Genomic DNA, 15,039 nt, shown 5'->3' with positions numbered 1-15,039 from the left:
GGTTACAATTAACATTCTGCACCATAGGAGCTTTTCAAAAGCTGTAAATTTTATCTGGTGCACAGAAACCTACTCCTTGCTTTATCTCACTTGGCTTAGTTATATTAAAAAGGAAAAAGTGAGGTTGGAAAGTAATTATGTGGTGGGGGGTGGCAAGGGGGTGGGGCGTGGAATAGAATTTATCATGCTGAAAAGGATTTAGCCCTGCAAATGAGTTCTTTGGGTCCTGAGAACGGTTTCAAATATTTTAGGTAGTCTCTCCAGATATTCTCTATAAAGAAGAGGTGAGGCATCTCACCCATGCCTCAAGATCAATTGGAAGAGAAAGGTACTTTTACCATTACCAGGCCATGAAAAACTTTCTTTTTATCCCAGATTCACCCCAACACTGGCTGCTCCTTTTGCAGTTTCAGATGGTTTTCCAAATAAAAGAATACATCCTCATAAGGCAATTAATTCAATTTCCCTCTCTCCTTCCCTAAACTAAGGTACTATTCTCTGGCCTCTTAGTCTGGTAGTTTAACTGGGATACTGGCCACTACTGATGACAATATTGGATTAGTCTAGGTTTACTTGGTGGGTCTCTTCCAATGTGTTTCTAGTTTTTCAATATACATTTCAATGGAGAATTGAAATCTCCCACTTTGGTTTTAGAAGAAACCAGCCCCATTTTCAATAATTACAAATATACAAGCTATTATCTCTGAAAATTATAATGGTATTTCCAGGTTTGTAACAGAAGGGGGAGTGGGGAAGAGAAGGAAGACTGCTACACCGGCAATCACTAAAACTGACACAAGAGGGTGCATTAAGTCCACAAGTGCTTTTTTCATACTATCACAAAAGAAAATTTATTTCCCTTGACAAAATAAAATTTCCCTCAAAAAACTTTTCATTCTGATGCATGATTTAGAAAGCTGACCGCTATGGCAGATTTGTCCTCTAATTCAATACTTTTGTTCAGAAGACACAAATCAGCAACCTGATTACAATGTGATTCAATCACAGTATTGACCTTTGAAATGCAGAGTAAACTAATCATCATCATCATCAGAAAACTGCAGTATTGCTAGTGGTTCAGTGTCAGGCTCAGCAGCAGCAAGGCCTGTAGAGAAGAAGGGAAGGAATTTGCCTTCCTGTCTGCTGCCATCAGCAATGCTCAAAGTGTACAAAGCTACTGCCTTAAATACATCATAAAAAGAAACCTTCTTGGCTGGGATGTCCAAGAAGATCCCAATCTTTGACAAATAGCCAGTCACAGTCAGAGAGGTCCAAGGATTCGTGCAGGCCAAATAATCTTGCCCGTCTACACATGCGATAACCCAGAAGCCATTCTCAGGACACAGAGTCAAAGTCCCTTTGCGAGCCACAGATTCAGAGGCAATACCCAAGGCCCAGTTTCTTCTTGTCCCAACATTTACTTCCCAATAGTGTTTCCCAGAAGTGTATCCTTCCTTTGCCAACACAAACAGATGGGAATCAAATCTCTTCTGATTTCTGAGCACGAATCTGATGACACCAGTATCTTTCACTGTCCTCCCATCTGCAGAGATTTCCAATCTGGGATGAGCTGTGTCAGCATCCAGGATGACATCTCCTGCAATGGTCAAGTCAGGCCATGAGGAGCAGAAAACACAAGCTCTGCTTTGCTGAACCTTTCCCTTCTCTGCCATCATCCCCCTCTCATTTGTCCTTCCCCCTCTCCATGCTCAGGTGCACTCAGCAGGCTCTTGTCTTAGGATATCTCAAGCTTCTCCCTCTCCTCCTGCCATGTCCGTTTCTGCCAGAGAGAGTGGCAGCCAGCATATACCAAATGCCAGACACTCTTCCAGTGTTCCTGAGACTACAGCAGGCAGCTCCTAGGATGAGGCTGTGCTGCTCAACCTTCTCTGCCTCCATCTCTGCATTGCTGGCAGGGGGTAGCCTGAGAGAAAGGACCAGGAGTTGGCAGCAGATGGAATTAGGTTTGCTTGCCAGCAGCTGTAATTAGGTTTGGATTAACTCCTTGCCAAAGTCTGAAGGGGATTTTCAAGCTTTAAGCACGTTTTTCCTCAATAACAGGAGACCACCAGTGCATGATACTGCTTGCACATGGATTAGAGTGGAAGAGAAGCCTGCAGTGCCACAAGGATAGGGGAATGTTTCTTGCCTCAGCTTTCTACATGCATCAGGGGATGGGAGGAACCCTGGTAGGACTCAAGCAAGGTGCAGTGCCACAAACTGAGGTCCTCTAGCTCAATTCTGATTGAAAGGAGAAGGAGCTGCTCCTGCTGTGGAGCAAGATCAGCTTCAGACACTTTTCCTGAGAGGCCCAAGAGCCAAATCAGGAGTGGAAGATGGAGCTGCAGTGGCCACTGCAAGCCAGCTGTGCCTGCTCCCCACAGTGGAGAGGGCTCCTGAGGAACACAGGCAGGGCCTTGGGCAGCACATAACAGCAAAAAGTCAGCCAGCCACCCTTCCCTGAGTGTGTTCTTCCCCAAACAGCTATCTGAGGGGGTTGGATGTGTTTTCTAGAGCTGCACTCAGGCTCTTGAGTACTCACTTCCTCATCTCACTTATGCTTACGTTTGTAGGACTGTAGGACTGGAAGATCTGTGGGAAAGGAGAAAAGCAGGAAATAAGTGCTTGCTCTGGCAATGAAGCAAAATTGGCCAACTCTCCCCCCTTGGTGACAATGAGGCCACTCTCATGCTCCCCTACTCTGACACTGACAGTATGGTCAGATGCAAGGCTCGTAGTGTTGCTGGGGCGCTGACAACACAGTCAAACAGAACGGGATTGAGGATATCTCTTAACATGACACCCAGCTCGCTCTCCTTCATCACACTGATGCCACGCCCATGCTCTCCTACTCCCCCACCACACACACGCACCCTTCTCTTAACCAGTTCTACTCTCATTTCATCAAAGACTCCCAGAGAAAACATCAGGGTGTGTGATAATTTTGTTTTCCAGACATGGGGCATATGGCTCCAGCTTGCTTCCTCTGAGGACCGAGGAGGACTAAAATGTGCTGTGAGATGAACTCAGCCTCCCTTTCCTTTTCAAATGGGAAAGAGAGGCCAGAGGAATGGCCAGACCCTAAACTAAAGGCTTTCACAGAGAAAGGCTTGCCAGGAAGCAAAGGTGACTTTCACTGCACCAGTTACTCCTGGAGACCCTGTCAAAGTGATCGAGCACTGCTGGGCCAGGGGGAAGAGGAGCAGGCCTTGCCCAAGGCCTGAGCCCCTACATTTCATCTGGGACTCTCACACTCGTAGTGGTCCTTCCTTCCCTGAAGTCTCCAACTCCCAGTGTTCTGGGGCACATGGGCTCTGGAAAAAGGAGAACAAAGACCCTCCCAGCTCAGTAGAACTGGTTTGGATGGATTGACTGCTGGAGTGCTAGGGAAGGAGCACAGGTCCTGTGAGCACTCCCAAAGGCTTGAGAAAGGCCTGATGGGCAGGATGGAGGGTTGGGATCAGCCCCCTCCATCTCTCCAAACAGCAGTTATGGGCTGTGGGAGACAACAATATTTGTTAAGGGGAAGAGAAGTGGGGAAAGCAAGAAGACAATACTAAGGCATGGAGGTGGGCCCCTTTACCACATATTGGGTCATAGAGAGCCTACACTACACATTCCTTTCATAGACAAGGTAATGAAGAGGAACTTTGACCACCTGCTGCCATCATCTCAGTGTTCAGGTGTCTTCACAGGTGGGGACACAAGAGCTACTTGCCAAGAAAATCTGTCCCTCTCCATCCACTTTGAGAAGCTGTGTACAAGAAGCTCACAGGACAATTTGCCTGTAAAGCAGCTTTTGCCTTCAGAGAGATGAAGTTCTGCTGGAAAAGGCCTTGCTCACCTAAGTCATATTTTGTGGACCCCAGTGAGGTCTGCAAAGTTTTTTCCAGAGTTTGTATTTCTTGGGAGAGCTGCTGGATGTCCATCAGCCTCATGGATTCCAAGACCCTTGAGGTATTTTCCTTCACTTGCCTTCCTGTAAGAGAAGACTGGTGTCAGTGGAAATGTGGTTTTGCCTCACCTGAGATGAGTACGGTATCACAAGTTACAAGGGATGGTTCTTCTTAAAAAGGACTAAAAAGACACTGTGCTTTTACTCCCTCCAAATGTGATGGAGAGAAAACAAACGTTTACTGACTCCCAGCACCATTTCACCATCAAAGATGTTCCACTGTCATGGGACAAAAGAGCTGCTCACAAGGAAGTTCTGCCCCATGCACCTACTTGGAGGAGGCAAAGAACTAGATCACAGGACATTTGTAGAGCAGCTTTTGCCTTTTGAGATATGAAGGCCTGCAGGGGAATGGCCTAGCTTACCTAGTTCATTCTTCATGTCTGCTCTTATCATCTGCAGGTCACACTGTGTGGACCCCTTCATGTTCTGGAATGCTTCCTGCAGAGTTTGCATTTGCTGGGAGAGCTGTAGAAGGTCCTTCTTCCACATGGATTCCATAGTCCTTGTATTTGCCTCCACTGTCCTTCCTGTGAAGAAAGAAGCATCTCACTGGAACAGTCTCATTGCTGTCTTGAGGGGGAGACTGGCAACCTGCAATCACAATGCCTTGAAGCTCTGATTTAAACTCCCTGGCAGAGCACCTTCCCTTAGGACTCTCCCATTCCCTGTGGTCCTCCCTAAAGGCTTGACCAAGGCCTGCTGGGCAGCACTGAAGGCAGCACTGGCCTCAGTCCATCTCTCCAGACAGCATCTGTGTGCCCTGGGAAACAACACTCTTTTTCACGAGGAAGATGTGGTGGGACATCCCCTACCTGTCCCTCAGAACCCATTGTGGTCCCAGGAACGTTCACTGTACCTCAGCCTTGGTCAGTGGTTCCCGAGATTGGATATGGACCCTGTGCCTGCCCAGGGCAACGTCCCTGGACATTTGGCAGAGAGTGCTGGGTGCTGCCAGTGCCCTCTCCTGCCCGCACCTCATGCACTGGCCATGGCGATGCCCCCTAGCCAAGCAGGTGAGCATAGGGTTGGGCTAGTTGTGGGTTCTTCAACTTGGAGGTGTTTCAGTGTCACAGAGCAGAAAACTGGTTTGCCATGTAACGACTCTCCTTCTTCAACCACTTTGAGGAGGTGAGTCCTGAGAATAAGTTCACAGGACTGTTTGCCTGTAGAACAGCTTTTTTCTTTAGAGAGATGAAAGCTTGCTGGGGAATAGCCTTAGTTTACCTAGGTCATGCTCCAAGTCTGTTCTGATCCTCTGAAGGTCACACTGTATGGCCTCATATCTCTTCTGGAAATTTTCCTGCAGAGTTTGAATTTGTTGGGAGGCTTCATGGTGGTCTTTCTCCAGCCTGGCTTCTAAGGTGCTTGTTTTTGCCTCCATTGTCCCTCCTGAGAAGAAAGAACATTTTCATTCGGACAAAGGTTTCATGGTTCATGGTTTTCTTGAGGGAGAGACCATTGGTCGGTAATGACAATGCCCAAAAGCTCGTCATCACAGCTCGTCATATAAAATCCCTGTCAGAGCATCTCTTAGGGCTCTCTTAGGTATCTCCCACTCCCTGTGGGTCTTCCTAATGGCTTGACCAAGGCCCCCTGGGAAGGATGGAGGGTAGGAATGATCCCACTCTATCTCTCCAGAGAGTACTCTGGGGAGATAATATTCTTTGTTATGAGGATTGCGTGGTGTCACAGAGCACAAAAACTGTTTCCTGTGTAAGAGCTGTCTTTCCCCATCCCCCTTGAGGAGATGTGGCGGACAAGTTCCAGGACAGTTTGCTTGTAGGGCAGCCTTTGCCTTTAGAGGTATGAATGCCTGTCATGGAAATGCTTCTGCTCACCTAGTTTGTTCTCCAGGTCTCTTCTGATCATTTGAAGGTCACGCTGTATAGCAACCTTCATGTTCTGGAAAGTTTGCTTCAGAGTTTGAATTTGCTGGGAGAGATGCAGGAGGTCCTTCTGCCACATGAATGCTATATTCCCCGTGACATTTGCCTCCACTGTCCTTCCTGTGAAAAAAGACTGGTGTCACTGGGACAATGATTTTTCTCCCTTGAGGTGAGGTCGTGTCCCACTAATGACACAAAACTTTCCTCTTAAAAAGGAACAAGGAGATGTTCTTTCACTCCCTTTTACAACAAGTGAGAGAAGAGAGACCTTGACCATCTCCAGTTGCCACCTCAGCAACAAAGGTGTTCCAGATGACTGGGATATAAGAGCTGCTCCCAAGGAAGTTCTGCCCTTTCTGACAAAAGGTAAATGATAAACTCACAGGTCAGTTTACCTGTAGAGCCAGATTGACCTTCAGGGAGATGAAGTCCTGCTGGGGAATGGCCCTGCTCACCTAGTTCATCCTTCAGGTCTGTTCTCATAATCTGAAGGTCTCACTGTGTGTACAGCTGGGTGTTTTGAAAAGCTTTCTGCAGAGTTTGAACTTGTTGGGACACTTCATGGACGTCCTTCTTCCACATGGATTCCAAAGCGTTTGTAGTATTTGCCTCTACTCTCAATCCTATAAAGAAAAAGAACAGTGTCATTGGGACACTCTCATTACCTTCTTGAGGGAGAGAGCAGTGTCCTTATTTAAATTCACTGTCAGAGAGTCTCTTCAGGTTTTCCCTTTGAGTATTCTTGATAAAAAAAGCTGTTCCCCACATAGGGATTGTACTTCTCCATCTGCTTTGAGAAGCTGCCGTGGACAATCACCCAGGACAGTTTGCCTGTAGAGCAGCTTTTGCCTCCAGGGAAAAGGCAGCCTGCTGGGGGAATGGCCCTGCTCACCTAATATATTCTCCAGGTCTCTTTTGAGGAGCTGAATATCACACCGTGTGGACTCCTGCTCATTCTGGAAAGCTTCCTGCAGAGTCTGAATTTTTTGGTAGAGGTGCTGGTGGTTCTTCAGCCAAACAGTTTCCAGGGACTCCACTCTCCTTCCTGTGAAAAAAGACTGGTGTCACAGAGATAATGATTTTTCCTCCCCTGAGGCGAGGACTTTTTCCACTAGTGACATAGGCCTTTCCTCCTAGAAAAGACCAAGGAGACGCTGCTCTTTCACCACCTTCAAGGACAGGGGAGAGAAAAGGGACCTTGATGACCTCCAGTTGCCATATCAGCAATCAAAGATGTTCCACTGGCATGGAACATAAGAGCTGCTCCCAAGGAAATTCTGCACAAGGCACACACTCCAAGGACTAACTCACAAGTCATTTTGATTGTGGAGCATTGTTTGCTTCCAAAAAGATAAAGGCCTGATGAGGAATGGCCCTGCTTATCTAGTTTTATTTTTTCCTTTTTCTTTCTTTATGCAGGGAGGGCACAAGAAATTCAATTCAGTTTCCTCATGTCCTGCCTATTTCTAATTTATACTCTCCAGACTTTTCTTTCTTCAGACAATCCTTTCTAATTCAGAGGCCTTGGAAAATAACTCAGCCCTGAAAAACAAAGATGGGGACTTCACATTCTGATGGACCTGTAGGCACCCTTACTGATCTCTTCCTTGGCTTTCAAATCCTCTTCCACCAAGAGTTTGCTCTGGGAAGGAGCCTTGGCCTCTCTTCTGGACCTGCATTCTTCCTTGTTACATGGAAACTTTTTTCCACTACAGTTTTTACCTGTTGAAAGGGGTCTCAGCATCACTGTGAGCCCTTCTAAACATGAGCTTGAAGCTGCTGTGCTGCTGGTGAGGAATATTGAAAGGAGCCCCATTGCCTCCTCACTCCCCAGTGGTCTGGCCACAGGGAAGAACCCAGGCTATGCTGCTTGCCAAGTGAGCAAAGAACATTCCTCTGCCAGCATCCCAGCTGGAAAGAATGGGAATGGGAGAAAAGATGGCCTTAGATCCCAGGGAGGATGGGATCCGGAAGAGTCCAGGATGTCCTGGTCAGTGCTGGGAAAAGCCCACTTTTGGGGCAGCTCTGCATCTTGGGAACTTGGAGTCCCGAACATCTGCATGGGGATGGGAAATATAACAAAGGACTTGTTGGAGGACTGTGTAAGTGGGAATTTCCAGAGGGGCGAGATGTTTGATTGCACTGCGCTAGACCCTCATGCACCTTCTTCTTGCTTGGCAGAGGTTTTTTTCCAAGAACTGTGGGTATGTGCTGGCACTAATCCATCAGAGAATGCTGATGGAAAGGCTTCTCTTTGTGTCACATAGGACCTCCCCTTGGTCATCTGTTGATAGTCCAACAAGAGAATGAGTCTCATAGAAATGCAGAATTGCAAAGTCAACTCACCAGACAATGGTTTGGGTTTTAAGACACCTTATAGACCTCTCTTTCCAATCCACCATCATCTCTTTCCAGCCTTCCACTAGACCACATTGCTCTAAGCCCTATCCAACCCAGCCTTGAACCCTTCCAGGGATGAGATATCCTTAGCTCCTACAGCAATCTGTGCCAGGGCCTCACCACCCTCACAGGGAAGATTTTCTTCCTATTATCTGATTTAAATCTACCCTCCTACAGCTTAAAATCAATTCCACCTTGTCCTAGTAATCTGTGCCCTTGTAAGAAGTCCCTCTCCAGCCTTCTTGTAAGCTACTGGAAAGATGTCAGAGACTGGGTAAGTTTAGTGTCTCAAGTCAATGCTTTTCTGTGTGTCTGTATGTGTGTATGTGTGTCTTTGCATCTCTGCGTCTGTCTCTGTGTGTGCATGCCTGTTTGTCTGTGTCTGTATGTCTCTGTCTGTGCATCTGCGCCATCTCTCTGTCTGTATGTCTGTGTCCCTGTGTGTGTCTGTCTGTGTGTGTCTATGTGTCTGTCTGTGTCTGTTCATGTCTGTATGTGTCTGTCTGTGTTTGTGTGTCTGGTTGTCTCTGTGTCCATGTGTGTGTCTGTGTCTGTGTCTGTGCATGTGTCTGTGTGTCTGTGTGTGTCTCTGTGTCCATGTGTGTATCTCTCTGTCTGTATGTGTCTGTGTGTCTTTGTGTCTGTCTGTATCTGTTTGTGTGTGTCTTTCTGTGTGTGTGTCTGTGTGTATCTGTTTGTGTGTATCTAAGTTTGTGTCTGTGTGTCTGTGTCTCTGCATTTCTGTGTCTGTGTTTGTGTATCTATTTGTGTGCGTCTGTGTATGTGAATGTGTGTGTCCATGTGTGTGTGCGTGTGTGTGTGTGTGTTTGGAGGCAGGTCAGGCCTTTCTTTCAGGTAAGACAGCGCCCTGCCCCCAGACCCCTCAGATTGACTGAGCTGTCAATCAGTCAAACAGCAGGGGGAATTTCCTGCTCAGCCTCTGATTGGCTGAAGTTCCAGAAATCCCGTCTAGGAGGTGGGCCCACAAAGTGCCAAGGGATTAAAAGAGATGACCATCCAGTACCAAACTGTCTGCCCTTGGTGGCTTTTTTGGGGTTCTGGTCTTACCAACGTCATAACCCTAGGAGTTGGTAGCTATGCCTGTGGTTTTTCTATATCTTTTCTGTCTTTGTCTCTGTCTTCTCCTAATTCTCTTTTCATGAAACTTTGTGGGTGACTTCACATGTTAAGGACTTAAAAGTTTCTAGGTTAAATGGGCTAAGTAAATTAAGTTGCTATCAAACTAATACTAAGTAATGTCACTATAAGTGGTTTCATGTTGAATTTCATGTTGTATTTAATCCTTTTGCCAAAGCTTGCTTAATCTTCTATATTTTGGCAGTAAACTTTTGTGTGATTTTCAGCTCTTGAGAATATCTGGTGGGGATTTATTTCTCCATTGTGCTATCTAGAATCAAGGAACTTTGAGTTTAACCCCTGGATTTAAGTATCCAGGGTGTAATAAAGGGTCTCTAAAGTCTGCCTAGAGCCCTCTCTGCTTCTGTTGTTTTTCATAACTACCATAGGCAATGAATATGGACCATTCCAGATATACCAGGTAGCTGGTCCTGATGCAGCAAAACAACTGACAAGACACCAACCCTCCTGCTCTGGAAGACATCTAGGACAGATAGAACCTACAGTCATGGATAAAATGAACTCAGTAGACATCTTGGTGGGATGGCTGTTGACTATGGAGATGATACCTATGTTTGTATACTTATGTATACAAACATACCTCACATATATATGTGAATGTTTACGTATATATGTTGGAGGGTGTAGGACGTTTAAATGAGTAGATGGTATAAATTAAGTGGTGGAAAATGTCCTGGTTCAGGCCAGGACAGGGTTAATTTTTGCAGTGGCTGGGAAAGGGGCATGACCAGGACCCTAATGTGATTTGTTACAAACTCACATCATTGGCATGGGGTTGGTGGGAAGTGGAAAGGGACACTGTCTCTTCTGGGAAAAAGGGATGCCTTCTGGTCAAAAAGAAAGGGCAGGGAGGGAAGTCATCCTGTATTTGTTTATTGTCATGGGGTCCTTGATGTGGATTTTGCATATGAATGACTCTCTCTTTTTTACACTTCCTTTATTAATATTGTTCTTGTTATTTTTTTTTTTCTTATCTCATTGCTGATTCCAGTAAATTATTCTTGTCTAAAACCATGATCTTCATCTTTTGTGCCTCCAGTTCTCAACTCCATCCTGTAGCAGCAGGAAGAGAGAGGAATAGGGGACTGAAAGTATGGTGTGTCATTAGGGAGTCTCAATGGGAGCAGTGAATTGGGGAGTTCCATTCCTAAACCACAATACAGACAGAAATGGAGATGAGGCTGAAGGCACAGAGCTTGAGAGAGGCAACTGGTGTGAGGTCAGTACAGCTTTTGGGGAGCGGTCAGTCCTGCCTTGCCATGAGCAATGAGGTGCTGGTGTGGGCCCTTGGCCATGACACTCTGCCACAGGTTCCCAAGGCTTTGCAGGGCCCTGCTCCAGCTCCCAGCCAGGAAGGAAAACCAAGTCCCCAAAAGCCTCCCAGAAAGGGGAATAGCCGTGCCCTCAGACACCACAGAGCTGGAACACCTGGCACTGGACTGGGGAAACAAGACTTCTCCCCAGCCATGTCTGCAGAGGCAGAGATCTCTGAACAGGCCCTTACCAAGGTGGGAGGCACCACTGACACTTCTAGGAAAAAAGATCCAGATCTGATGAATGAGCTCCACTGGAACCATTGGGAAGAATGAGACCAATGGAGGTAGAGGAAGGGACGTTCTAATTCACCCCAGAAAAAGTACCTCAATCCCATCCTCCTTCCTTCTCTTGCCTGTAGATGCCATGGTCCACCCAAGCTCTCATGCATGCGGTGGCATCTCCCTTCTGCCTCTGGATGACAGACAGCAAAATTCTACCTGCAGGAGAACTCAGAATTTGAGCTGCGTGGAAGCTAATGCATCTGTGAGCCAGAAGTAGACTCTACATGGTATTTCATCCTATTTGTCAGAGAGTAGTCTTACAAGAGGCTGAGAAATTACATCCTGCAGCCTCACGTCTAAGAACATGAGGTCCTGTGAACCAAGAGGCCTTACCTTGAAATACTAGAACAGCACCAGCCGCCAGGGTGAGAAGGAATAAAGGGAGCTGTATCCAGGAGGCAGGCACCCACTGAGATGCACCTGGAAAAACAGAACCTTTGGAGAAAAAAATTCCAAAATTCCTTTGGGGAAAAAAGTCCACCCCAAGAGATTTTGTGGAGATAAATGGAGAAATAGTCACAATCCTACACAGGTGGTCAGAGCCTGCCTTCCCTCAGGATGTGCACATCCGTAGGGGCAAGAGGGATCCTGCTCATCTCACACTGCAACCTGTCCTGCCTGCAGTGCCTTGTGGTGCGCTGGGATGGGTCTGGCTGAGCTGGATAGCTGCCAGCTTCCCTGGCACTGCAATGGGCCTCACAGGGCTCCTGAGACAGTGAGCCTCCAGCAAAGACTTCTGGGGACAACAGAACTCACCTGAGATGTGCACAGTAGTTTTCTTCTCCCTCTGCACCAGTGGGTTCAGGATTTGACAGGTGACTTTTCCCACTTACTCTTCTGTAACTGTGACTCAACTACAGACACTGAAGAACTTATCACTGTCCTGGTTACTTTCAGTGTCTGCAGAGAGCCCCTGCCCATCCTCAGTAACCCACTGGACAACAGGTTCTGGAAACCATCTGTGTGATCTGCAGCCAAGCTCTAGCCCTCGCCCTTGGGGGCCCTGAATTTCAATGAACACTTCACCAATACCTTAAAGACAAGGGAGTTTCTTAGTGAGAGGAGTTTGTTTCCTTGAAAGCAGCTCTTCCTTTGATTCACAGCTCTTTCTTAACCCAGAGTTTCCTGCCAGTTTGTCAGTTTTTCACAAAACCTTTACATTAGTCTTTCTGTCATCCTGCACTTCATCGGCCATAAATGCCAAAATTCCTTTGGCTTTGAGAGAGCTATGGTGTGGGATGGATTCGCTTCTCAGCTCCCCATTATTTCATGGAGCAGGCAGGGAGAAGGTGTGTGCTTTGTATTCTTCTTTTGGAATGACTCTGTAGGACCCCCATCCAATTTTGAGGATTGGTAAAGCAGGACACAGCACAGTAGAGCCCAGGCACCTCCCCATTCCATGCCAGAACTACAGATGGGCACAGATGGTCACTGACAGGAACTGTGACAAAGCTTCACCAGTGTGAGGAGGTGGGATGCACCACACACAATTCAGAGTCACACTCCTGGTCAAAGCTGGATTTTATATGAATTTGTCCTGTGTAATACTAGGAAATGGGCGCTGTCTTGAAGCTTTTTCTCTCTCCTCTCCCAAAAGCATCTCTAATTCCCTTTGGATGAGGGGTTTTAGATTCGATCTTAGGAAGAAATTCTTGACTAAGAGTGAGGCACTGGCACAGCTTGCACCGAGCAGCTGTGGATGTCCCATCCCTGGAAGTATTCAAGGCCAGGTTGGACAGCATTTGCTCCTGCCCATGGCTGGGAAATTCAAATGAGAAATTCTTTAAGGTCCCTTCCAACTCATGCTTTTGCGTGATTCTAAGATTCCCTGGTTCCATCATTCTATGCTCTTTCTCATTAGTGAATCAAGGTTCACCAGCTCCATCTGACATTATCAATACCTGCACACAAATGGTGGTGACTGTCCAGCTGGGGGGAACCGGCAGCACAGAACATCTCCTTAGCCCTTACCCCAGCTGAGAAGTCACAAGACAGAGGGCCTCATTCCCATCAGTCCCACAGCCACGGATGCTGAGCACTTGGATGTCTGTCAGGTAGCCTCACACCTCCCCAGCAGGGATTATTGCAATTTTCCAGCCCCATGTGGGTCAGAACAGGGCTCAGGCTAGGCATGGAAGTTGCGGAACATCTTGACAGCTGGCCTATGCTGGGAGTGGGGAGGTGATGTGTTGGGTCATATGAGGGGGGCATCAGCTGGGGGACAGTAATATTTTGGAGAGCTCTTTTCCTTCTGTAAGAGCTTCCCCCCTTCCCTGCCCAGCCCAGAAAGTCTCCAACTGCAATGCTGAGCTTGGTGGCCATATCAACAATCCAATCCCTGGATATCACAGTGAAACTGTACATTTCTTCATCTGCTGGCTGGACATTCCTCAGTGTCAGGGACACATTCCCAGTGTCAAATCCATCTGTTGGCACGGATATCCATCCATGCTATTTCTGCATCTGTTCACCCCCAAACTACCTACGTGTGTAGATGTCCTCTCTGTGCCCATCTGTGATTTTTCTCCACTGCACTTCGGGATTGTCCAGTGGCTATGTGGAAGAGATGGTGCAAGGAATGATTGTATCCTGACCAACTACATTGTATCCTATTCCAACTACATTTTCAGGAGAGGTGAGCTCAAAATTGTCTGTGAGTGAGCATCAGGCTGAAATCCATCAGAAAATGTACTGGTGTGAAGGAAACAGGTCTAGGAGTCACAATGGGGAACAACTGAAAGTAATAGATTAGAGGGAGAAAACAGGATGATACAAGTTGTACAGGATGGGATTATTTTGGGGAAAAGAAAAAAAAATAAATGCATAAAAGCATATCCAGAGCCATTTCATGCACCTCCCCAGCTGGCCTTGCCCTTTCTCAGCCCTGTGTCACCAGCAGCAAAGTGGCTGTGACAATGCCAACTGCCAATGCAGACAGGGAAATGCTCCTAGCACTGGGGCAGAGCTGGACAGGGCACAGCTGTCTTGGCTTAGGTCTTCCCTGGCTTCACCTCTGACTTCAAACGGCTGGATTCCCCAAAACAGAGGGGCAGGACAGCTCTGGCTCTTGTGGAGTTCGAATCAGGGCTGCTCAGGAGACCATGACCCTCAGCTCCACGACTTTTGATCATCTGCAGGCTGGAATCCCTCAGGAAGGAACAGAAAGGAACAGAATGAAAGGAACAGAACAGCTCATGGAAGCATTACCTGAGAAAGGGATAGCCAGAAGAAGTGCCAGAGCCAACAGGACCCATCTCTTCTGCTCCATCCCTGCAGTCCAAGGGGTGGGATGATCCTGCAGCTGACCTGGAACAGTCACAGAAGGGAAGTGAGAAAAGAAGGGAAATCCTGTCCCAACCCCTTCAGATCTTTCTCCTGGCACTTGTCACTAGCTGTGACTCCTGAAGGTGCCAAATCTCAAAAAGCTGAGATCAGAAATCAAGAAAACTTGTGCCTTTCCAGAGATCTCAATTATACTTGCAGCTTCTGGGAATTTCAGTCTAGCGTGCTCTCAGGAAGCTGTGACAGGGAATGCCAGAGAAAATTCAATCCAGTCCCTACTTCCTGCTGTGAAATTTAATGGACACCTTAAAACACCAGTTTTGGTTTGGAATCACAGAATCTTTAGGCTGGAAAAGGCCTCTGAGATCACAGAGTCCAATCTTTGATTAAAGACCACCAGACCAGGCACTTAGCACCACATTCAGTCTTTTCTTAAGCATTTTGAGGATGTTGACTCTACTACCTCCCTGGGTAGCCTGTTCCAATGCCTGACCACCCTTCAGTGAAGAAATTGTTCCTGACATCCAACCTAAACCTCCTCAGCACAACTTAAGGCTTGAATTTCCTCTTGGCATTTTACTAGTTTTCTGGGAGAAGAGGTCAACTCCCAGCTTGCTACAATTTCCTTTCAGGTACAGAGAGTTATATGGTCACCCCTTCTCTCACTCTGTTGAGTTTACATGGGCAGGTTTTGGTAGCAGGGGGGTTCCAGAAGGGTGCCTTCTGTGAGAAGCTTCCCTGTGTCCAACAAAACCTA

The 15,039-nt window shown here is 47.1% G+C and overlaps 1 pseudogene; it reads right to left on the bottom strand.

The window, feature by feature from the left end:
- Positions 1–1,034: 1,034 nt before the first annotated feature.
- On the bottom strand, positions 1,035–14,268 carry LOC128938384 (butyrophilin subfamily 1 member A1-like; annotated as a pseudogene).
- Positions 14,269–15,039: the final 771 nt, after the last annotated feature.

The sequence above is a fragment of the Melozone crissalis genome, unplaced genomic scaffold (assembly GCF_028551555.1).
Source record: "Melozone crissalis strain CALT ecotype California unplaced genomic scaffold, PUWL_Pcris_2 ptg000026l_1, whole genome shotgun sequence".
Lineage (NCBI taxonomy): Eukaryota > Metazoa > Chordata > Aves > Passeriformes > Passerellidae > Melozone > Melozone crissalis.
This window is presented reverse-complemented; position numbering and strand designations above follow the sequence as displayed.